This window comes from Lagenorhynchus albirostris, chromosome 1 (assembly GCF_949774975.1).
Source record: "Lagenorhynchus albirostris chromosome 1, mLagAlb1.1, whole genome shotgun sequence".
Lineage (NCBI taxonomy): Eukaryota > Metazoa > Chordata > Mammalia > Artiodactyla > Delphinidae > Lagenorhynchus > Lagenorhynchus albirostris.
Genome location: NC_083095.1, coordinates 185,583,322 through 185,607,584, shown reverse-complemented (window position 1 = coordinate 185,607,584; position 24,263 = coordinate 185,583,322). Strand labels below are relative to the sequence as shown.

Sequence of the window (24,263 nt, the reverse complement as noted above, 5' to 3'; positions counted from 1 at the left end):
TCTCTCCGCTCCTTGTCATCCTCTCCTGAAGTCCTCCCACCCCTCCCCCAGCCGCCACCACCACCGGGAGAAAAGAGTCGCTGATGGCGGGGAGCGGCTTGAGATTCGCCCCTGCCCGTTTCGGCGCCGCTGGCGGGGAGCTGCGGAAAGTTGTGCCGCCCCGGCCGCCCCGCCCCGCGCCGGGCCGGGCCGGGGGCGCCGGGGGTCCCGGCCAGGCTCCTGGGGACGCGCAGGTTCGCCGCCGCCGAGCGGGTCCCATCTCTAGAAGTGGGTCAGCATCTCTAGAAGCGGGTCCGACCTTGATTTCAGCTCAGTCTTGGGGAGCAGCTCCCGCCGACCGGACCCGATCCTGCTTGCTGGTTGATGTCCAGAGCCATGCGTTTTAACACCTGATCAGGTTTCTTCCTCCTTTAACTGGCTCATTTTCTCCCTCGCAGACTTGATTTGCTCTCCGGTTGGAGAAAAGATTGCTTCCGGTGGGGGGGGGAGGGTATTGAAGTTCTGTTTTTGTAGGTAGAGGAGGTCGTTTTAAATGCTGCCTGGGGTTTACGTTACCCTTTTACCCAGTTGAATGCGAACTATGAGCTGGCACCGAGCACTCATCCCCTTAGAAGTGAGATTTTACAAACCATGGTGACCGGGGAAGAAGTGGGTCAGCTTAAAAACATGATAGGGAGGCCGTAGTCACAGATGGCTTATTTATTCAGTTCATGGAGGGGATTCTTTAAATGATTGATGATTTAAAGTGTAAAGTATTTGCATTCTGTTTAACGTCTGCTTGAAGATTTGTTTAAGAAAGGAACTTTGAGCTTCAATGTGTTATAAAATATTAAAAGATCAAGAAAAAGAAAAGCTGACTAAATGTATCTTTCATTGGCATGAATATTTTTCAGTGGCAGCTGCAAGTACAGAATGTTATCAGTCTGGTCTAGAATGTTTTTTTTTTAAGAGAGGAAAGGAAATTCTGCAGACATCTGAGCTCGACTTCTGTTTGTGCAGTGATAGAAATTTGTCTGTGATAGATAGCTAAATATAGATATGTTATTGAAACAGTGGCCCTGGTACCAGCAGTGGGCCCAGATGCAAATATGTTGCGTTACCCAAAAAACTTTAGCTCCTGTCTTTCTGGCAAAGGCCCTGGACGTCTGCCCTCTCCACTGTAATGCCTGTTTGTTGTTCTTCATCCTTTGGAAGGTTTGATTAGGTACTTCTTTGCTTATACAGTCAAGAATGTCCATGGTACAGAGAATTACTCATCTGTGTACCCATTGATCAGGACCTGCCCCCAGGAACCTTGCAGGAGGCTGTGCGAAGTTCCCAGATTAGCACGCAGAAGCATCTCCATGCCTTCTTCAGACATTTTCAGTTTTGGACACGGGCACATTAATTATATGTCAGCACAGTTACTCAAAATTAGAGCTGCTCAGTGGACTGAAAGGTTTCCACCAAGAACAGATAACATGATTTCAGGTTCTAGAAGGAAGAAATGGTTGTAATGGGTTTATTGTAGTCTATTAAAATGTAAGGAGATTAGTGAAAATCCAAGTTGCTGTGCTAGTTGGACTGCTTTTCTGGATTTGAATTCAGATGCTGTGGCCAAATTTGGGGGAGTAATTGTGTTTTATTTGGCTCGGGTACTGATGATATGGCTCAGTGGAAACCTAGAGTTTTTTCTTAAGTAGCTCAAGTTTGTAAATGTTAAAATTTGAAAGACTCCTCTTTTTGACACCTGGCCTCTTCATTCCACCAGTTTAATCAGGTGACAAATAATGAGACTTTGGAGGAATGGGTATGTACACACTTTACCTTTTAAAGGTGAGTTATCACTTTGAGGCCACTAGGTATGGGTCAATACACAAAGCAGTCATTTACTAAATAGTACCCTTGTGGCCTATAAGAATTAATTCACCCACGCTATTGAGTATAATGTATTTACTGGCTGTCTCAGACATATTAAAACTGGAGCCTCAGGGAAAAGGAAATTACCAAATTAGACTCTTTTGTCCGCACAATGTAAATACTACTGTGTATGCTTTTCTTCCATTTTTGTAGAATTTTATTTTATGAATTAAAACAGGTATTTCATTTTGTGGATAATGCCAGAAGTCCATAAATGAAATATGACTTTTGTTCAGTTAAAAGCAATGGCTGACATATTATAAAATACTTGCATCTCACTATCTCTGTATCTTATTTTTTGTGGAAAATGTGCTCTTCGTTTAACTTTTTGGTCCACCCAAGTATGAAAGTGGCACACCACTACCCAGATTTCATGAATTCCAAAAATCATGGGGGAGGGCAGGGATTGTCCATTTTAATTAGCAAGACTAAATTCAAAAAAGTGTAGCTTTATTATCTTCAAACAATATGCAGCAATTAGAAGTAGACCAACAGAGGATTACCGAGAAACATGCTTTAAATATTGCTTGAGCACATGATTTACAGTTAGGGGAAGTGTGTCTTTGTAAAGCGTTTGAGGGAACTTGAAAACTTTAAAGCATATTAAAAGTTCTAAGGTAGGACTGGCGGTCCAGTGGTTAGAATTCTGCACTTCTACTGCAGGAGACACGGGTTCGATCCCTAGTCAGGAAACTAAGGTCCTGACTGCTGCGCAGCGTGCCCCCCCACCCCAAAATGTTCTAAGGTAATCTGTCTACATAGATAAGAATTACCTTCACCTGTCTTCTTCTCCTTGCCCCATTGATCTGCGTCTTCTCCGTTTGTAAAATAGAGTGGGTCCTGGTCTTTATCTCTTAGCCTGCCTACCCCGCGTTGAGCATAGTTACTGCCCCGTGCCGGAAACGGGAGCACACAGTTGGCCCTACATGAAATTAGCATTCAAGTTGGCAAATCTCTCTCCTTGCTTTACCAACACTGGCTTGCAGAATGCATAGTTCCTGGATGAACTGATGTGTTTCATCTCCTTTTCACGCAGAGAGCCTTGCCCTCATTATTCACTGAGGTGAATAGAGACAGCTACCAAGAATATTTACATAGGGAATAAAATAAGCATATATGAAGGTGGCTATGTTGGCAGATAAATGACCAAATTATTCCCTGGGGTAGATCTGAAATAGTTTTGGTATTTGAGGGGTATTCCCAGACATTTTAAATAAGTTATTTTTCGTAGAAAAATTAAAGATCTGGTATTTGGGAAAGATTAAAATTAAAACTTTGGAATCCTTTGAACAGAGACCCTAACCTCTCTTTTCTTACCCCCAATTTAAAGAGGAAAAATGGAAGTTATTCTGTGTACACTGTGTTGTTAGTTCTGATTTTATCTGTTGTTGAGATGGGCGGTGGGAACTTCTCCTTAGTCAACTGTAGAGTCGGTGGGAAGATGCAAAAAATTACTGTAACTCTCCAGAGATTTTTCTTGTCCTGGAAAACTTTAGGACTAATTCAGAGCTGCTTCTCTGAAACGTGATCTGTTATCAATAGTATAAAAATCTAAATGGAAGGGTGAGCTAACAGCCTTTGCCCAAGCAACCTCCCAATTTAGGGAATGACATTTAAAAGTATTAAATGTCGGTTCAGGCTTAACATCTGAAAGGGTGACATCACCCTGAGGCCCAGAACAAACTTCTTGCAGAGCTTGGCTAAACTCTAGAAAGTCTCCAAGTATAGGCCACCTACTGTGCCATCTTGAAATTGTTTATTAACCTGAGTGTACACAGTAGATATTTACGAGTTCGAGTTAGTTACTGGGTTAACCCTGGGGTTGGAACCAGGTTCTGTACCAAGTTCAAGAAAGAGGTTGGTTGGTTGGTTTGCGGTTACTCCCATTGAAAATATGTAAATGACTTTTACTGATTGTCCTGTAAAATATGCTTATTAAAAATGCAAACAGGGCTTCCCTGATGGCTCAGTGGTTGAGAGTCCGCCTGCAGATGCAGGGGACGCGGGTTCGTGCCCCGGTCTGGGAAGATCCCACATGCCGTGGAGCGGCTGGGCCCGTGAGCCATGGCCGCTGAGCCTGCGTGTCCGGAGCCTGTGCTCCGCAACGGGAGAGGCCACAACAGTGAGAGGCCCACATACTGAAAAAAAAAAAAAAATGCAAACAGTAAAGTATATGGAGAGTAAAAGCCCCCATCATCTCATTTCTAAGAGCTACTACTATTGACAGTGTAATCAAGTCAGACTTATTTATATTCATATACATATATATACACCTACACACATATTTACATAAATAAGGTCATACTTTATACACAGATGCTTTTGTTATCTATTACTTTCCACTGACAATTTGCATTTATATGTATCTGTTTATATGTATATATAAATGTATATTCAGCATAAATAGGATCATACTTTACATAGACTCATATTACGTTGTATTTTGCACTGACTGTGAGTGTTGTCTGCTAGACCTTTCTGCGGTGATGGAAATGTCCAATACAGAGGTCAATGGCCACTTGTGACCAGTGTGACTTAGGAGACGACTTTTAAATTTTATTCATTTTTAATTCATTTAAATTTAATAGCCCCATGTGGGTCATGGCCATTGTGTTGGACAGCTCAGATCATATCCTCCCTTTGAATTTTTTAAGCCTTCTCGGTACTCAAAATATTTCCTTATTCTTTTCTTGTGTTTTGCAGAATATGTCAAGTTTCCATTCTTCCTTTTTTTTTTTTCTCCTTCTAGTGGTTTAGGAGCTCTATATCCTATTTTTCTTCTTCTAGGAATTATCATTAAAGTTCAAGCAAGCTTGCTTTTTTTCTGTATTTCTCTATCAATGTCAAAAATTAACCAATGTCCAAAATATTCTGTGTACTACCAAACAAGACAAACCATATAGGATGTTTGGATTTCTCCTTCCTTTACATGTCCTAGATTTTGTTGAAATAATCTGAAATTTCAATTCCGTGTGCCTTCTTTTATTTTTGCCCTTATGTCATATTAAAGCTTTTTCTTAACTATTAACATTACAGTCACATCCATAGTATCAAAAACTTCTTAAACTTTCCTGACTGCATTACTGTTTTCATTGCTTACCACTATTTCTTATAAACTACACCCCCTCCTTTTCTTCTTTGATTATTTTCTCCCTTAATTTTTTTATTAGAGTAGGTGGATGATATATTTTCTAACTTCTTATATGTCTGGAGATGCCTCTTTTTGCTCTCACGCATGAACCAGAGTCTGGGTGTAAGTGTAATTCTGTGATAATCGTTTTCCTTCAAACTCCAGAAACATTGTTTTATTATCTTCTAGCATTCTAGCATTTAGTGGAACAGATGTTTCTCTGCCAGTCTCTTCTCTTTCTTTTATAGGTAGCTGTATTCTTTTTCTTTGTTTTGACTTGTTTTTAGTCTAGAAGCTGGTAGGATTTTTCTTCCAATTTTCCTAAAACTCAAGTGTTTCCACATCCTTTAACCTTCCAGGATCACTTTTTTCTTTAATATCTAACGAAATGACTCAAGCTCATACGTATTTGTGGCGGTCTCGTGGGGACCGAGGTTTTCGTGGTCCTCCAGCACGTCCATGTGGCCGCAGCCGCCCCATCACTAGCCCCTAATGCTTTGGGTCCTCCAGCATTTCTCCCCAGACCTTTGACCCTGGTGGAATCCAGTCAGCTCTCTTTCATCCCCCTACCCCTGTAGGAACCCCTAATACAGGGCTGTCCTGCACAGCATTTGTTGAAGCTTTAGTGAATCAAGAGTGCAGATATTTGATTATAGCCTAGGGCAGAAAACAACTTCCAGCTCAATGTCAGACATCATTGTTCACCAAAGGGATTTACTGGCGTCCATCCTCCGCTCCCCCCATAGGCCACAGCCTCCCTCAGTGTCCCTCTGAGAGTGGTCTCTTAATCCTCTGACCTCTGCCTCTTCTCCAAGTTCAAGGTCCAGCTCCGGTGTGCTTTCTTTCATGACATCTTCTCTGGTCATTAGAACTGAGGGTGACAACCCCTGGCGAAGGCCCTGGGACCCTTACTGAGTGTATCCTTCACGCGTGCCTTTCCACCAGTCGCTCTGTCTCCCAGCCATCTTCTCAGGCAAACCCTTGTTTTACAGGAAGGAAACTCTGGCTCCTAGGTAAGTGACTTCTCCAGGGTCACATGGTGCGTTGTAGGTGGGAACAGAGTTTTTGGTGTCTCTCTCTTCTTCTTTTTTTTTTTTTTTCCTTTGGCCTTACCACGCAGCTTGTGGGATCTTAGTTCCCCAACCAGGGATTGAGCCCACGCCCTCAGCAGTGAAAGCGCTGAGTCCTAACCACTGGACCTCCAAGGAACTCCTGGTGTCTCTTGTTTAACATGTATGTGTAACATCTACACACTGGCTCACATAAAAGATTTTATTTTACACATACAGTAGGTTGTCTTGAAACAAAGCATGGCTGAAATTTATTAGAATTGAGGACCAGCAGGTCAGGAAGGCGGGTCTGTCTGTCTGTCTAGCCTTCCCTCCATCAGTCCGCTACCAGCAGGCTGGGTCCAGGCAGGGGTGGCAGAGGGTGAGCCGGCAGCCGGAGGGGGTTGTCACGTGGTACAACATGGCCATTTAGGGCCAGGTCTTCAGGGAGGTCTGGAATCAAAGTAGTTTTCAGAGAAGGAGATAATAAGCAAGGCTGGCACCTCAAAACATGCCTACAGAACACGAGACATGTGTCTACCTGTCTGCTCACCCCAATCCTTGTAATATCTGGGAATTGCACACATAGGTAGCTTCATAAAGGTCACTTGAGTGGATTCCAGTGGTTCCCCATCTTCACTGACAGGCTAACTTCTAACTTAAAAGATGTTCCCCTGTGTGCATTATGAAGATGTGAAGGATTTCCTTTTCCTAATTCTGCTTTTGAAGGATGTGGACTGTGGCATTCTTAGTTGTGCTCTTTGCTGTATAGGACCCAGCATGGGAAAATGGTAGCTCATCTTTTGAACTCCTCCTGCTATGGGCTTCTTTCCTTGTATATACTTTTTTTTTTTCTCACTGAATCATTATAATAACAGGTGAGGAGACTAAGGCCTCTCCAGGTTTAAATAACTTGCCCAGGCCACATCTTGGATTCAGACTTAGGTCTTGGGGCCTCTTGCTGTCTGACTGTCCGACCCCTGCCTGTTCACAAACTGCATGGTCTAGTGGACTCTCAATACAGAGCAGTTTGTTTGATAATGTTTCAAGTTCATCTCCCCATATGTTGTAGATTACCAGCTTCAGTGCCTCTGGAGCCAAGATTCACCAGCGTAATGGGCATACTATTGGGTTGGCCAAAAAGTTCGTTTGGGTTTTCCGTTAGATGTGATGGAAAAACCCACATGAACTTTTGGGCCAACCTAATAAATGTCAGTGAATTTAAAAGGAAATAAATGCATACATTTCTTTGTTTTAAAAGACATTGCACCTCGATTATAGAAGACCCTTTCGGAGTTTGTCTTTTGGTCTCGTCAAAGGACTGTGTTTAATGATAGCATCAGTAGTTGCAATAAGATCCTTTTTCTTCTATGCTTCTTTTCTGGCTGTCTCTTCTCCTTTCTGGTTCGAGTTCTGTGTAGCCCACAGTAGCCTGTCACATGCCAGCATCCTTTCCCTCCCGCACTGCTGTTGTTCACGCCTCCAAGTCAGATTTTTGTAAGAAGCAACGTGGGCTTAGGAATCCGGTTACTGAACATCTCTGGGTGGTAGCACTGCCGGAGGAAGCCGCGTCAGCCCCTCAGTATCCGGTACCCCAGCTCCACGGCCCGGCCTGTGGAGCGCCCGCCACGGGTAGCGCTTCTGGGCGATGCTTTGAGTTCCTCTCAGTTGGTGGCCCGTCACGGGAGAGAACCCAGCACACGGTCACCCGGTGCGGGCCCCAAGCTGAGCTGGGATTTACCTTTGCAAATTCTGTTTTGTAAGCACATTGTACTTCTATTGCTGGCTTGAACACACACGCCAGGGGAATATGGGCTCCTCTATTCTGCGTTCACTCCATGGTCAAGTTCATGTACTGCTTTCCCAGAGAAAGATGGTAACTCAGTCACTATGATGCTTTCCCACAATTTCTTCATTTAGTATTTGGCGGTGGGGTAGATACTTGCTCTTTACTGCCCGTGGGTATTTATTAACATTTTAAAGAAACCGAAGAAAGAGCCCCTGAAAGCAGAGTTCCTTTTTTATTTTTCCAGTTGAAGTTTTTAAAAAAAACCTTTTTGCAAAAATGCATCATTTCTAAAATGGAACATTAGAATGTATCACCAAGCAAAAAGACAATGACTTGGCATATTCATTTACACATTTTCCAATTCATATATATTTACAAAAATGCAAATATACTGCTCCTCTGGTACTGGAAATTCCTGTTTGTCACTTGATGTGCCAGGACCATCTTTCCAGGGTGTTACAGAGCCTTCTCCGGAGTCACGGGAACTGGCTGGCTAGTCCATCATATGACTCTGTGGAGATAATAGAATATCCTCGTCTGTTCAGTCTCCTGTTGTTGGGTCCCAGTGGCCGAGGCCGTTAGTGGCCCCTTCTTCCAAAGGAGCAGGGCCAGGGTGTGCTTGTTTGAGATGGTAAGTCTCCGTGGACCAGGTGAGCCCGGCACACATCCCAGGGATCCTGGGGATGGCCGAGAGCAGGTGAAGGATCTTCTTCCGGCAGAACTTCCCCACTGAGGGAAGCGAGACTTTCCTGTGAGCGCGACGTGGGCTTCTGTGTCCCATGCTGCTGTTATTTTGGGACTCGACCCGCACAGCTCGACCTGTACACTAACTAATAGAACATCTGTATATTACCTTTGATTTTGTAGACACCTTCGTTTTTAATTATTATTTTTCAAATAGGTAGTATGAGCATATGGTACAAACTTCAAAAGGCACAAAAAGGGTATCCAGTGAAAAGGAAGTCTCATTCTGCCAGCCCTGAGCTTCCCTCCCTGTGAGCAGCTGCTGATGCCAGTTCTTGGCACGCCCTCCTGGTGGCATTCTGTACACGTACAAGGATGCGGGGCAGGTGCATGCGTGCATGGGCGTGCTTACGTGTTCACGGACATTCACCAGCAGTGGGAATGTGACCTTCCATTGCTGCACCTTGATTTTTCACCTAACAGTGTATCTTGGAAATCCTTGCATATATATTATATATCAAAACCCATAGACCACCCTCATTTTTTATTTATTTTTTGGGCCGTGCTGCACAGCTTGTGGGATCTTAGTTCCCTGACCAGGGATTGAACCCAGGCCCTCGGCAGTGAAGGTGTGGAGTCCTAACCACTGGACCACCGGGAATTCCCCCAACCTCATTTTTTAAAAGGCTGCATGCCATTGTTGAATGGATGTCCCATTTCTCATTTAATCTGTCCCCTGTTCATAGATCATGAGATTGTTTCCAATCTTTTGTGCTAACAGACAGCGCTGAAATGAGTATCCTAGGATGTATAGCACTTCTCCAGAATATTTCTTCATAAATATCTTAAAAAGCTTTCCAGATAACAAGTTTTAAGGAGGTGGTGTGGTGTGTGGAAATGAGTATTAAACCAGGAATCAAGAAAGTCCTGTCACTCACCCTCAGTTGGATGTTGGAATACTGGTCAGTGCATCTCTCTGAGTAGGAGTGTCTGGTCGGGAAATTGAAGCATTTGGCTCTCAAACTGTTAGGATCTAACAGGGATTTAACAAGTACACACGTGGTCCTGGGCCTGGTCCCTACCCTCAAGGATAAGGACCACAGACCTTGTGCCACGGGTGCTGTCAGGCCCCCAGAGCTCCTTGGATTGACTTTCTGCTTCCATAGCCCAAAGGTCAGGGGGCAAGATAAACGTAGGCAGAAGAGAGATCCCTGTCCTGCCCATCTCCTGGCTTGTCCCACTTTTTAGCTGTACTTCTAGGCACTGCCAGCTGTTCTTTCTCTATTAGACACTTTCTCTGAGCCCTGGGGTGTTTCTGTGCTTTTTACATTTATTTTATTTTATTTTCTTAATTTATCTTAATGAAGTATAGTTGATTTACAGCGTTTTAATTTCTGCTGTATGGCAAAGTTATACATATACATATTCTTTTTCATATTCTTTTCCATTGTGGTTTGTCACAGGATATTGAATATAGTTCCCTGTGCTCTACAGTAGGACGTTGTTTTATATCCATTCTGTATATAATAGTTTGCATATGCTTGTGCTTTTAAAAAATGTCCTTGTCTCTTTCCTCTGCCACTGCAAAGTGGACCGTGACCTCTGGCTCCTTTCTGGATCTGGGAGGTCCTGTCCTTTGTGTTTGAGAACTCCAAGTCCACCTTTGTGATTCCTGGAGAAGAGAGACACCTGTGCGACCTCTGCTTGGCCTCTGACCCTTGACTATCCACTGAAACCATGTTTTCTCTGCATCCCGTTTCTGGCCTTTGTACTTGGTCTCATATCCCAGACTCATCGCTCAGCCCTTCCACTCGAGGTCGAGCTGGTGTTTTCTCTGTTCCAGTGTTTCTACCCCTTCGGAGCCATCAGTCCCTGGAATCCCTCCAGCCTAGATGGGATTTGACCATCACCTTCTTGCTCTTGGCGCCTCCTGGCCCCTCCTTGCAGATTTAACGGCCTGAGACAGTGATTTGCCCTTCCCGCCGGGCATGTCTTGCCCCTTACTTCTTCACCAGATTTTTCTAGGGGAGAGGGGAAGCCTAATATTTTGCTGCGTTCATTTGGAACGTTCATTTAATGAAAGAATTGAGTAGGTCCATGGGCAGCATCGGAATATACAAAAGAGAGATTAAAAAATGAGTATTGGATTTAGCAAGGGAATTCACAAATAGGAATATCATTTGAAAAGCACACTGAATTGTGAACTTTGCTGACACATTAATCTTATTATCTGTAACAGCGCTAATACAATATTGAAATGAATCTCAGCCAGAAAAAAACATTGTTTTTTGACTTGTTAATCGTCTTCCTTCAGTAAACTCTGGAAGGCCCAGAAATGAGAAAAGTCATAGAAGTAGGAGCTAGTGTGAATGGGCTATTCTTCTATCAGAAAAACATTTGTGAGCATGAGTAAGAAAAGGCTGTAGGAAATAGGGTAGTTTTTCACTAATCTAGACTGTCTCGAAGGTTATACTCTGCCAACAAGCTTAACCTTTTTAGAAAACTTGATTTTTCTGCTTGTTTTGTTCACCATTTTATCTTTTGGAACAGTTTTACCTAAAATGCAAGGAAGTAAGCCTTTAAGAAATTTGCTTGTGGAATAGCTGGGCAATTTGAATGTAGTTTTTCAGTTACATGTAGTGATCTTAAAGATATCCAAACAATTTTTAGGAGCATTTTACATATTTCTTCCTTTATTCTGATCTTGGATAATCTGCAAAGACAGGTCTTACTTCACAAACTAAATTTCACGCTAGACTGGTTTCTGGCCAATGAGTATTGATAAAATTTTATGATGAGTTAACATTAACTCTTATTAGAATTGGGTTTTTATGGGAAGTAGGCCCCAAATGTGTTGAATAATAATGAAATACTTGTGGAAAGAGAAGGCTAATGAGAGAGAACGTATTTTCCCACATTTAGATTATAGTAAGAGGGAAAAGAACTAAAACCTTGGAAACAGCCCAATATCTAAAAAAGGGGAATTGGTTAGCAAACTCTAGACCAGAAGCTAGCAAAGGGAATCATCTAGGTCCTACTCCAGCTGGGCCTGGATTGCTCAGGGCTTATTGGTCAGCCACTGCCGGGAGCCAGCCACCCTCTGCTGCTGACACCCATGGAAATATTGGAATTGTTGGCTGGTCCTACCGTGACCTCTACCCAATGCTCCAGCCTCAGTAGCTACCGCTGCCTGCCTCCTTGGCTGACCTTTATAATGATAAGGATCATTGTCAGGTTTCCACCCCTCACTGATCATAAACTTCTAGGGCAGCTTTGAGCTCGGAACCCTCCAAGGGCTTCTCCGTGACGTACTGCTTTGACCAGAGATGATGTGGCTTTAAAGAACTTCTGACAGGTGTTTCCTCCATCAGCCCCAGGAGGGGAAGGAAGGTACAGAGCAAGGGATGAAGCTCCCGCGTTGAAGAGGTGGCTGAAATCCTGCTGGAGATCAGGCCGTGACAAAGCCAGGTGATGACAGCGGCAAGTTTAGCTTCTTGCTCTGAACTGTGCATCACGCTTGTGCAGGAAGCGGGTGAAGAAGTCGTGACTGGAGTCCCACACATGAGCCACGGACAAAACAGACTCACTCGTGGGCCTTCAAGAACCTGAACTATAGATAAAATCCATTCTTGAGTTGGGCGGCTGGGTGATCAGCTTGTATCAGATGGTGCCCCAGTCCAGCATGAGAACAGCCTGTGGCCAGTACCCAGGAGAGTTTGAGTCTGCCGCAGCGACCTGCCCCGCAGCTGTGGCTGTGAGTTCTCTTCCATCGCCTGGGCACTGTGATGCTGCTTTGGGTTACCTTTTTCATAAACTGTGCCAAAACTGCCTCATGTATTTTCTCTCCTGGGTAGTGCATTTCCCTCTAAATAAAGTGATTTGGTATCCCAAACAGAACACACATACACACCTACACCTAAACACACACACACACACACACACACACACACACACACACTAAAGATCTGTTACCATTCAATAAAAGACAACTAGGCTAATAAAAAGTGTTCACAGGGGCTTCCCTGGTGGCGCAGTGGTTGAGAGTCCGCCTGCCAATGCAGGGGACACGGGTTCGTGCCCTGGTCCGGGAAGATCCCACATGCCGCAGAGAGACTGGGCCCGTGAGCCATGGCTGCTGAGCCTGCGCTTCCGGAGCCTGTTGCTCCGCAACGGGAGAGGCCACAACAGTGAGAGGCCCGCGTACGGCAAAAAAAAAAGAAAAAAAAAAAGTGTTCACAAAAGAAGAGGTCATTCCCCAAAGAAGACCTCAAGATTGCCAGTGAATATCTAAACAGATATTCATCCAGTGGAAACGCATAAACGAGAGATGATATATTGTAGTAATTACCTGAATCCTGGAGCCTGATTGGCTGATTTGAGTCCTTGGCTCTGCCATTATTTAGCTGTGATTTTCAGCAAGTTACTTAACCTCTATGTCTTGCAGTTTCCTCTTCTATAAAATGGGATTAACTATAATTGTAGGACTTAACCTCACAAGGTTGTTGTGACAATTTACAAGGTTGATATATATAAGGTGCTTACACGGTGAGTGCACTAAAGTGTTAGCTGCTCTGACAATGACCGTGATGATGATGACAGTGACAGTGATGATGGTGATGATGGTGATGATGGTGGTAATGATGGTGGGAGTGATGATGGTGGTGATGTTGATGGTGGTGGTGATGGTGATGATGATAGTGATGATGTGGATGATAGTTATGGTGGGGATGCCAGATTGTTTCCAAATTGCTTGTACCAGCATTATATAAATATTACCTTTCCTCACATTCTTCTGATATTATTAGACTTGAAAACGTTTGGTGAGTCAGTGGATAAAAAGTAGAATCTGAAGTGGGTTTCATTTTCAGTTTCCTTGCTGCTGGTGAGGTTGAGCATCCTTTCATAAGTTTATTGGCTGTTAGGGTTTCCTCTTTTGTGAATCATTTATTCGTATCCTCAGCCCATTCTTCTCTCAGTGTTTTGTCTTCCTATTGATTTTTGCATTGATTTCTCATTCACCCAGCAAATATTTATTTTATACCTCAGACACTGTTTTAGGTGCTAAGAATACAACGGAAAAGGCTGTCTTATGGATCTTATGTTCTAGTCAGAGGAAGACAAATAAATAATACGTTTTTAGCTAGCGATAAGTTATATGAAGAAAAGTAAAGCAGGATAATCATAATAATAGCTAGCATTGACTGAGTGATTTCTCTTTGACAACTATTGATACTAATGCATTAGCTCATTTTATCCTGACAATTTTTGTAACACCATTCGTTGAAAGCTTCATCCTTTTGCAGGTATGGAAACTGAAGCACAGAGAGGTTAAGTAAAATATTCCAAGTCACACAGCTAGGAAGTAGTGGAGCCAGGATTCAAAACCAGGTGGTCTGAATCTAGCTAATGCCTGCAGTCTTGACCCGGATATTATGTTGCCGGTCTATACTATGCTGGAGATAAAATGTGAATGGGAAAAGAGCTTTTTATATGTTCTGGCTTAATATTTTATCATGTGCTTTATAAATACCTCCCCTACTTCTGTAGTTTTAAAATTTTGTCTATAATCACTTTGCCACAAAATATTTAACTTTGATGTAGTCAAGTTACCCCTTTTTATCTTACGGTTTGTACTTTTGGGTCCTTATTTAAGGAATTCTTTTCTTCACTGACATTATGAAGTTATTGTCATTCTTCTGCTTATTCATTCAACAGATATTTATTTGACCATATATGCCAGACGCTGTACTAGGCATGGATAGATGTTAGCAAAACCAACAAAAATCACTGCCTTTGGTCTTAATCATTGCCTTAATCACCGCCTTTGGTTTTGTTTTCCACGTTTGGGTATTTAACTTATTTGGAATTTGTTTTTGTGATTCTTGGGTAGTAGCAAACTAATTTAATTTTTTCTGTATAGAAAGTCAGTTTTTCTGATACTATCTATTTAAAACTTTATGCTTTCACTACTGATTCATGATGTAATCATTATCATATATCAAGTTCTTGTATGCCGTGAGTTGTAACTGGTCTGTCTACTCCATTTCTTTGATCTGTTTATCTGTTCTTGAGCTCTGTTGTATCTTGATAATGTTTTAGTTGCAGAGGCATTGTGGTTTTTATAGACAACTTAGAAAATGCATGAAAATACAGCAGCGATTAAAATCACCTATAATCCCACCATTTTCTATGCAGCAAGTTGGAAATCAAGGGGGAAAATTTTGTAAAATGATTATAATATCAAACTACTAATGGTCCTTGTGGGGAGGAGCTAAGCGATCTCTCTGGTGGAATCCTGTGAAATCTAAATTTTTTCTTATCTTTGGGGTTTGCATACCGTGAATCGAGCTCTTAAAATTAATATATTAGTTACGACAGGCTAAGCTGCTGTAACCCTGTGGTGGACCCTATGGTGTCACTGCTCAACATGATGGAAGTTCTCTCCTTTTTTTTTGGCCACACCATGCGGCACGTGGGATCCCCGACCAGGGATGGAACCCACACCCCCTGCAGTGGAAGCGCGGAGTCTTAACCACTGGACCACCAGGGAAGTCCCAGTTTTTTTCCGTATTGATGGGACAGTCCCAGACAGGTGTTCAAGTGGATGGCGAGGGAACTTCCCTTTATCCTGTCCATCAGAGGCTGCCTCCTCCTGTCACGTGGTTCTGCCGTCCTCTACTGTCTCATCCTATACCTGCCTTCAGTCGGCCCAGGGGAGGGGGAGCCTGGAGGAGCAGCCCCGGAGCCTGTCTGGGCCAGCAGGAAGCGGCAGGCTCGCGTCCACTCCCATCCCGCTGGCTGGGACTCAGCCACATGGCCGCACCTGACTACCAGCGGTGGGGAAGTGTGGTTTCGCTGACACGCTGTGAGCTCCCGGACGAAGGGGGGATGGATCTTTGTGGGCAGCTGGCGGTCTCTCTCTCACTCGTTTCTCCTGGGGCAACTGTAAAACGTTTACAGTTTCCTGTAAAATGTGTTACTTTGCTCATTCCATTAAGTCCTGTCTGCAGAATCCCTGAATATATCTTTGAAGAGATTTCCTGGATGTGCTTATTAAATTTAGTTTGACATTTCCGTGGCTGACAAGGAGTTTGTTGGTTTGCACTTGGGGTTTGAATGTGCCAAAGATTCTCTTTAGGCACAGACGGAAGTATCTTTCCTTCCTGGGGTAGCAAAACGGAGAGGCTTTTCCTTATGGGTTTTTTGTACGAATTCTTGGGGAGGTGGGAAATGGAACTTCTGTTCTTAAAGAGGCAAGAGATCTTTGTAAAAGGGCTGCATGATTTCCATGGTTAAATGTCTGGGACTCAGTAATCAGCCTCAGGCACTTAAGAGTCTGAATCTTTTTCTTCATCAGATTTCGAAGAAGGATCTTCTTGAGCTGGGATTTTCCTCTATTATCCTGAGCCCTTTGCAGTATCTTATCACCCCCCGGGGACAGGAATTTCCACCTGCCACTTTTTCAACAGCTCTGATGAGATGTAGTTCACATACCCTGTGATTCACCCATTTAAAGTGTACAATCCAGCGGCTTTCAGTATATTCACAGAGTTGTACAACTATCACCGCAATCAATTTTAGAACATTTTCGTCACCCCAGACTGAAACTCCGCATCCCTCCTTTGTGACTGGCTTCTTTCATTTGGTGTAATGTTTTCACAGCTCATCTGTGTTGTTGCATGTATCAATACTTTTTTTTATTTACAATTTTTTATTGCTGAATTAATATTTATTATATGGATATACCACATTTTCTTTATTCATTTATCAGTTGATGGATATTTGGGTGGTTTATACTTTTTGGCAGTTATGAAGAATGTTGCTATGAACATCTGTATACAAGTGACTGTGTGCACAAATATTTTCATTTCTCTTAGTTGTAGACCTAGGAGTGGAACTGCTAAGTCATGTGGTAAATCTTTGTTTAGCGTTTTGAGGAACTGCCAGGCTGTTTCCAAAGCGCCTGCACCATTTTCCATTCCCACCAGCAGTGTGTGAGGGTTCCAGTTTCTCCACATCCTTGCCAACACTTGTTATTATCTTTTTTGGTTGCAGTTGTCGTAGTGAGGGACTAGTGGTATGCCGGTCAGCTCTGATTCCCAAATTCTAGTGTCTTTGAGGCTAGACCCCTTCCACCCTTCCCCTGCACCCAACACAGTGCTGAGCACATACTAGATGGCTCAGTAAATACATGATAATAGGCTGCAATCAACTTTACCATGCAGGTAGGGAGAATTGTAGCTTTCAGAGATATTCTCCTTCCTGGCAGTGTGTGATTGGAGCTACCCCAAGGATTATTCATTCATTCAACAAACATTTGTTATAAAAATCTACTAGTGTCAGGCATTAAATCATTAGCGACCTTAGGGATGCACATAGGAATAGTTTTCTTCTGTACCCTGCACACACTGACACAAATGCGCACATAAATCATAAGCGCAGCACAGCAAGTTCACCACTTTATGAGGTGCCAACCCTGGGAACACTGAGGGAGGAAAACCCGAAATAGTCAGACTCCCAAATCAGAGAATGTACAAAACCATACTATCCATGGCATATTTCTAGCTCTGGTATCTGGCTGTGATATGTTTGTTTAAGCCCAATTGCTAGTCAGATATTTATGGAAGTCCTTAACTACTAGATGATTTTAAACATAAACATCACAATACATAGTACAGATTTGATTCTACTGATGGAAACAAACTGCTCATTTGGGGGTGGGAATGCATTACTGTTTTTAGACCATGAGGGTGCCACTTGGCGGGGTCTTTTCGTATCTCCAAAAATGAACACTAGTTTCTATTCCAGGATTAGGGAGAAGAGGGAAACACGAATCTATAGCTCATGCGCTTGTCTTTTAAACACTTTTTCTCACTATTGAACATGGCTTTCATGCTTTGACTCTACAGAGGAATGAATTACTTTAACTCAGAAAGTTTTCTGATTTTAACACATGAATAACTGCCTGTCTGTCTGTGACGTAGATTGTGGGTGATGAGGCTGGCCCTTGGGATCCTCTAAGTGGTAAAGACCAAGCCCACAATTCTGTCACATTAAGTCAGCAAAACTTGGTCTCCCCCGGCACTACACGCAGCGTGTGGGGACCTCTACTCCTCAGAGGCCTCTCGGGCCTCAGCTGAAGGAGGCCCATCCCCTCCCGATGCGTCATCTTGACAAGGCCCTGGGGCTCGCTGGGAGGGGAAGTCAGCAAAGCAGAAGGTGTGGCGGCCCTCACGTGCTCTCACCTGGCAGCAGCACCTGTTCCATCCTCAACTTCCATTGGCTCAGCCTGCTTGGGCCTACTTTTCTCACTTGGGGGTGGGGTGGGATGCGGAGTGTATGCGTCATCCTCTGGAACGTCCACAGGAGGGGAATTCAGAAATATCGGTGAGCACAGATAGTGTTCACCTGAGTAGGAAAACCCCAGTTCTCCTTCTGTGTTCTCCTGACTCTCACTGCTGTCACCCTCAGCGCTTCGGACACCAGGCGTTGGCGCCTCCCCACACCAAGCATTCCTGCAGCGCTAGCATGGGCTGGGGTCCTACCATATAACTCGATTCTGACACTTTCTGCCTGGAGGCAGCGTCAGATCCCACAGTTTGAGGGCTCAGTCCTGCCAGACTGCCCTCTCCCCACTTCAGATGCCAATGCTAAGTCCAGGTTGTCACCTGTGCTTCTGACCGATCAGCTACAAATTGGAGTTTCCTAAGATCCCCTCCTCGGATTCGATTAATTTGAATCCACAGAACTCAGGAAAACACTTTCTACTGTTCACCAGTTGATTGTGAAAGAACGTGGTAAAGGATGGAGATGAACACCCAGATGGGCGAGGTGTGCGGGGGACGGGTGTCCATGCCCTGTCCGGGCACCACCCTCCCGACACCTCCACGTGATCACCAGCCTGGAAGCTCTCTGAACCCTGCACTTCCGGGGACTTCTGTGAAGGCTTACGATCGATCATTAACTCCATTTCCAGCCCCTCTCCCCTCTCTGGAGAACTGGGGACGGAGCTGAAAATGTCAGGCTTCTGATCATGGCTTGGTCTTTGTGGTGACCATCCAGGAGCCCACGCAGAGGCACCACACTGGAACCAAAGACACTGCTCGCTCCCAGGAAATTCCCAGGGTTTTAGGAGCTCTGTGCCAGGGACTGGGGTCAAAGACCAATAGATATTTTCTCTATTATTTCACACGTTTTTTAAAGAAATGGGAGACCTTCTGTTCTTAGGCAGCTTACAATCTAGTGGGGAAAGAGGTAAGAGCACTGGGTTTTGAGCGTGCCTAAATCTTTTTTTTGAAGTGTAGTTGATGTACAACGTTGTGTGAATTTCTGCTATACAACAAAGTGATTCAGTTATACGTATATACATATACATTCTTTTTTTTTCTTTTCCATTATAGTTTATCACAGGATATTGAATACAGTTCTCTGTGCTGTACAGTAGGACCTTGTTGTTTATCCATTCTATATATAACAGTTTACATCTGCTGACCCCAACCTCCCACCCCAGCCCTCCCCTAACCCCCTCCCCCTTGGCAACCACGTGTCTGTTCTCTATGTCCATGATTCTGTTTCTGTTTCATAGGTAGGTTCATTTGTGTCATATTTGAGATTACACATATAAGTGATATCATATGGTATTTGTCTTTCTCTTTCTGACTTACTGCACTTAGTATGATAATCTTTAGGTCCATTCATGTTGCTGCAAATGGCTTTATTTAATTCTTTTTATGGCTGAGTCGTACTCCATTGTATATATGGAATACCACATCTTCTTTATTCATCTGTCAATGGACATTTAGGTTGTTTCCACATATTGGCTATTGTGAATAGTGCTGCTATGAACGTAGGGGTGCATGTACCTTTTTGAGTTATAGTGTTGTCTGGATATATGCCCAGGAGTGGGATTGCTGGATCATATGGCAACTCTATTTTTATTTTTCTGAGGAACCTCCATACTGTTTTCCACAGTGGCTACACCAGCTTACATTCCCACCAACAGTGTAGGAGGGTTCCCTTTTCTCCACACCTTCTCCAGCATTTATTGTTTGTAGATTTTGTGATGATGGCTATTCTGACCGGTGTTAGGTGATACCTCATTGTAGTTTTGATTTGCATTTCTCTAATAATTAGCAATGTGGAGCATCCTTTGATGTGTCTATTGTCTTGGCCTAAATCTTGAACGAAAAGCAATCTGCCAGGAAATGAAGGAGAGAAGGGTGTCCTGGCAGAGGAAACAACATGCCTAAATGTGTAATAAGAACAGTACCTATCAGTTATTGATTGGCTTACTCCATGCCAGACGCTAAGCTACACACTGTGCAGGCTCCGCCTCGTTTAATTTCCCATAAGCCTCCCATCTGTGTGTTGTCTTAAGAATATATGCTCCATAGGGCAGGATGTTGCTTTGTTCATTGCTGTATCTTGATGTTCCAGTAGCTTGCTGTTTAATAAGCCAGCAACCATTTTATTAGGCTCACAGATTCTGTGGGTTAGGAATTTGGAAAGGGCATGGCTGGAGGGAGTTCTGGCTGGGGATCTCATGGGGTCACAGTCAGATTTCAGCTGAGGCTTCAGTCAGCTGCAGGCTCCCCTGCAGTGGACGCCCAGGGGGGGCTCACTCACATGACTGTCCGTCCATGCTGGCTGTTGACTAGAGCCCACCCATGTGGCCTCACCAGCATGCACACCTCTAGAAGTGGGTGGGAGCTTCTCACCTAGACTGGGAAGTCATATATTGACACATTTGTTGTGAATGATTGGTTGTGAGTCACAAGCCCATCCACATTCAAGGGGAGGGGAGCTAGATTCCATCGTTCATTGGGAGGAGTCTCTAAAAAATTTGAGGATGTATTGAAAACTACCACAGTCCATCTTCTGGCCATTAAAAGTATGCACATTCTCCCCCAAGTAGAATACATTTACCCTCCCTGAGGCTCTCCTGCAAATCATATCGCGTTTCAGCTTATATATGAGGCTCAGGCTTGAAGTGCAGGATCTCATCATCTAAACCAAGTCTAGGTGGATGAGGGCCCTCAGAGTCCATCTCAATACCTCTAAAATGAGCAGGTATGTTGTCTGCTCCCCACATGCCCATTGTGGAAGGGTGGACAGGTGTAGGGGAGCCACGGTGGTGGTTCCATTCAAAAAGGGGGAAGTAGCACAGCACAGCCAGTGGTCCATAGCAGTTCTGAAATCCAGCCAGGAACCTGTCGCCAGTCCCTTGGTTTGAGTTCAGTCCTAATCTTCAGGAGCTGCTCTCCTGTCCCGTGGGCTGTGGGTTCTGCCCTTTAAATCCTCCTTCCAAAAGAAAAGATGACTTTGCATCTGAGTGAGTGACCTTCTCTGTCTGCTTCCTGCCTGTAAAAGGCTGAGTGTCCAAAGGCCTCTTTGCATTTTGTCCTGTTCTGTCTCTTTCAAGCTGGTGTAATTCTTTAAAAAATGTACTGGACTTCCTGTTTCAATGTATAATCCAGCTGTCCCCAACCTTTTTGGCACCATGGACCAGTTTCATGGAAGACAGTTTTTCCACGGACGGGGAGGGGTGGGGGGATGCGTCAGGCGGTAATGCAAGCAATGGGGAGTGGCAGATGAAGCTTCGCTCTCTCACCAGCTGTTCACCTCTAATAGTGTGGCCCAGTTCCCAACAGGCTGCAGACGGGTACCAGTCTGCAGCCCGGGGGTTGGGGACCACTGTACTGCACAAAAGCCACACCCACCAACCTCTTCTTCAAGATAAGCTTTTCTCTACCTTGGTCTTTATGTGAGGCTGAATGTCCAGAAGATTTAGAAGCTGTACTGTTTAGAGACAGAATAGAAGAGGCACATCCTTCAGAAACCGAGAGGGTGTTTTGTCTGTTTGAAATGGTCTATGGAACACCACCTTGAAGATTTTCTGAGGTCCTGACCACAGCTGAATTCCAGGTTTGACTTTCTGTCCTGAGACCATTTCTTAATATGTACAGCCTTTGCCTTCTGGGGTTGCTGGGGATGAGGGACAGTTTAATTTTGAGTCTAGCAAGCCCTGCCTGGGCTCGTGTATTCTCTAACTTCCTCTCAACTGCTGAGAAGCTCATTCTTGAGTTAATGTCTCTCTGCTCTCATTTTCACAGCTGGGAGAAGCCAGCACGATTTCAGCCTTCTTCCCAGAAATCGTTTTAGATTTTCATGCTCATTACGTCCATTCTCTATTTCCCACGTTATCTCTGGCGGCAGTTTTATTAACATTCCTCTACTATATAACGGGGGTCCCCTTCCGTCGATCTTCCCATATCACTTCCTTTATTTTCCCAGGCCCTCACAACCAGGCTCCTTGAGACCGTCAGGCTTCTGCTTACAGTCGCCGCAGGCTCTTTCCATCTGGTCTGAAAGCCAGGGCCGCGTGTTTCGGGTTTTAGTTACAGCAGCCCTCCACTTTCACACCCCACGTATCTGGCTGAGTTATATTGCTGCATGCAGCACCGTTACAGGCCTGGTGACACAAAACAACGTTGCTTTATCAGGCTTGCAGATCCGGTGGGTGAGGAGGCTGGGAAAGGCAGTTCCTCATCCAGGGTCTCTTGTGCGCTTACAGACGGATGTTGCCTTGGGCTGGAGTCTTCTGCAGACTTGACCACGCTGGGCATTCATGAGGGTTCCCTCCCGTGGCTTCAGCGGGTGGTCTCAGGGCAGTCAGACCTCTTACGTGGCTCCTGGCTGCCCCCAGACTTGAGCATCCCAAGGGAGCCATGTGGAAAGTGCGTGGTCTTTTGTGACCTAGTCTCAGAAGTCATGTAGTGTCACTTACACTGCGTTACGAGCAAGTGACGAGCCTGCCCAGACTCAAGAGGAGGGAAAGAGACCCCCACCTCTCGATGGGAGAAGCATCAAAGAATTGGCAGACATATTTCGAAACCGCTTGCACCCGGAGCAGTGTCTGGCAACAAGGCCTTGCCATGCAATCGTATCCAGCGATACGATACGATAGGCACTTCCGCCTCTCTTATTGTATCTGCTTGTTAGTCTTTGGGCGCTCAGTGTGGCCCCTGTAATAACAAGCTGTGTTATAAAGGGGCTTTCTTGTATTTGAAACGTACTTTTGGAAAGTAGGAATACAGGACTTCACATTCTACACACTTTATTCCAAATGAATTAGAAAGCTAAATATTTTTCCCCAAAAGTCATAAAGCTAAAAGAGAAAAAGTTACAGAAGGATACTTATGTAATTTTGGAATTGGGAAGACTTTCTAAGCAAGATTTGAAAGCCAAAAAACCACAAGGGAAAAATTTTAAGTATTAGACCCCATAAAATTTTTAATTGTCTGTACAGGAAAAAAATACCATAAATTAAGTGGAATGCTAAAAACTAAACTGTGTATTTACAGTCTAAACAATGGACAACAAACTAGGCAATGGAATATAAGCAGAGGGTAGTATCTCTCATAGGCCTGTTGTGAGGATTAAATGAGATTAAAGTGCCCAAAGTAAAAATTCTTAATAAATGACAAGTTCTATCCATGCTTTTATAAAGGGCACCTACAAATCATTGTTTTTTAAGATGGCTAATGGAAAAAGAATATGAATGAGCTATTCGTGGAAAAATATAAATGCTCTGTAAACATATAAAAAGATATGTAGGGCTTCCCTGGTGGCACAGTGGTTGAGAATCCGCCTGCCAATGCAGGGGACACGGGTTCAATCCTTGGTCCGGAAAGATCCCACATGCCGCGGAGCAACTAAGCCCGTGCACCGCAACTGCTGAGCCTGCGCTCTAGAGCCCGCGAGCCACGACTACTGAGCCCACGTGCCACAACTACTGAAGCCCGCGCGCCTAGAGCCTGTGCTCCGCAACAAGAGAAGCCACTGCAATGAGAAGCCCTCGCACTGCAGTGAAGAGTAGCCCTGGCTCATGCAACTAGAGAAGGCCCACACATAGCAACAGAGACCCAACGCAGCCAAAAATAAATAAATAAAATAAATAAATTTATTTTTAAAAAAAGATATGTAGCCTCACCCCTGGTTAACTAAAGGAACATTAAATCTACAGTGAAATTTTTTCTACCTATCAGATTGTCAGGTATGAAAAAGAATGGTTATATTTCAGTGCTGGCAAAGACATAGGGAAATTGCTGTTCTCATTTACTGTTTGGTCCTTTGTTCTTCTACAGGTAAGGTAATTTTTCCTCTCCGGCTCTTTTCATCTTTGATTTTCTGTAGTTTGAGAATGATTTGCCAAGATGCCATTTTAGGGGCATTTATCCTGTTTGGTGTTCTCTGAGCTTCTTGGACCTGTGGGTTAGCACCTGCTTTTGACTTGGGGAAATCCCCAGTCATTATTGTTTCAAGTATTTCTTCCATTTCTTCCTCTCTTCTCCTTCTGGTTCTCCCATTACACATATGTTATACTCTCTGTAGTTTTCCCACAGTCCTCGGATGTTCTGTTCTGTTTTTTCCATCTTTGTTCTCTTTGCTTTTCAGGTTTAGGGGGGTCTCTGAGGTTTCCACTGCTGTATCCTCAAGCTCAGAGATTCTTTCCTCAGCCACGTCCAGTCTACCAATAAGCCCATCAAAGACATTCTTCATTTCTGTTGCAGCGTTTTTGATTCTTCTCGGTTCTTTCTTAGGATTTCCATCTCTGCTTACATCGCCCGTCTGTTCTCACGTGCTGTCTACTTTGTGCATTTGAGCCCTTAGCATATTAATCAGAGTTGTTTCGAATCCCATGCCTGATCAT

General features: G+C 44.1%; 1 protein-coding gene across 2 annotated transcripts in view; it reads left to right on the top strand.

Annotated features, from left to right (window-relative positions):
* Positions 1-24,263, top strand: part of NMT2 (N-myristoyltransferase 2) — a 54,604-nt gene that overhangs the window by 491 nt on the left and 29,850 nt on the right. The gene's annotated exons all lie outside the window — the stretch shown is intronic.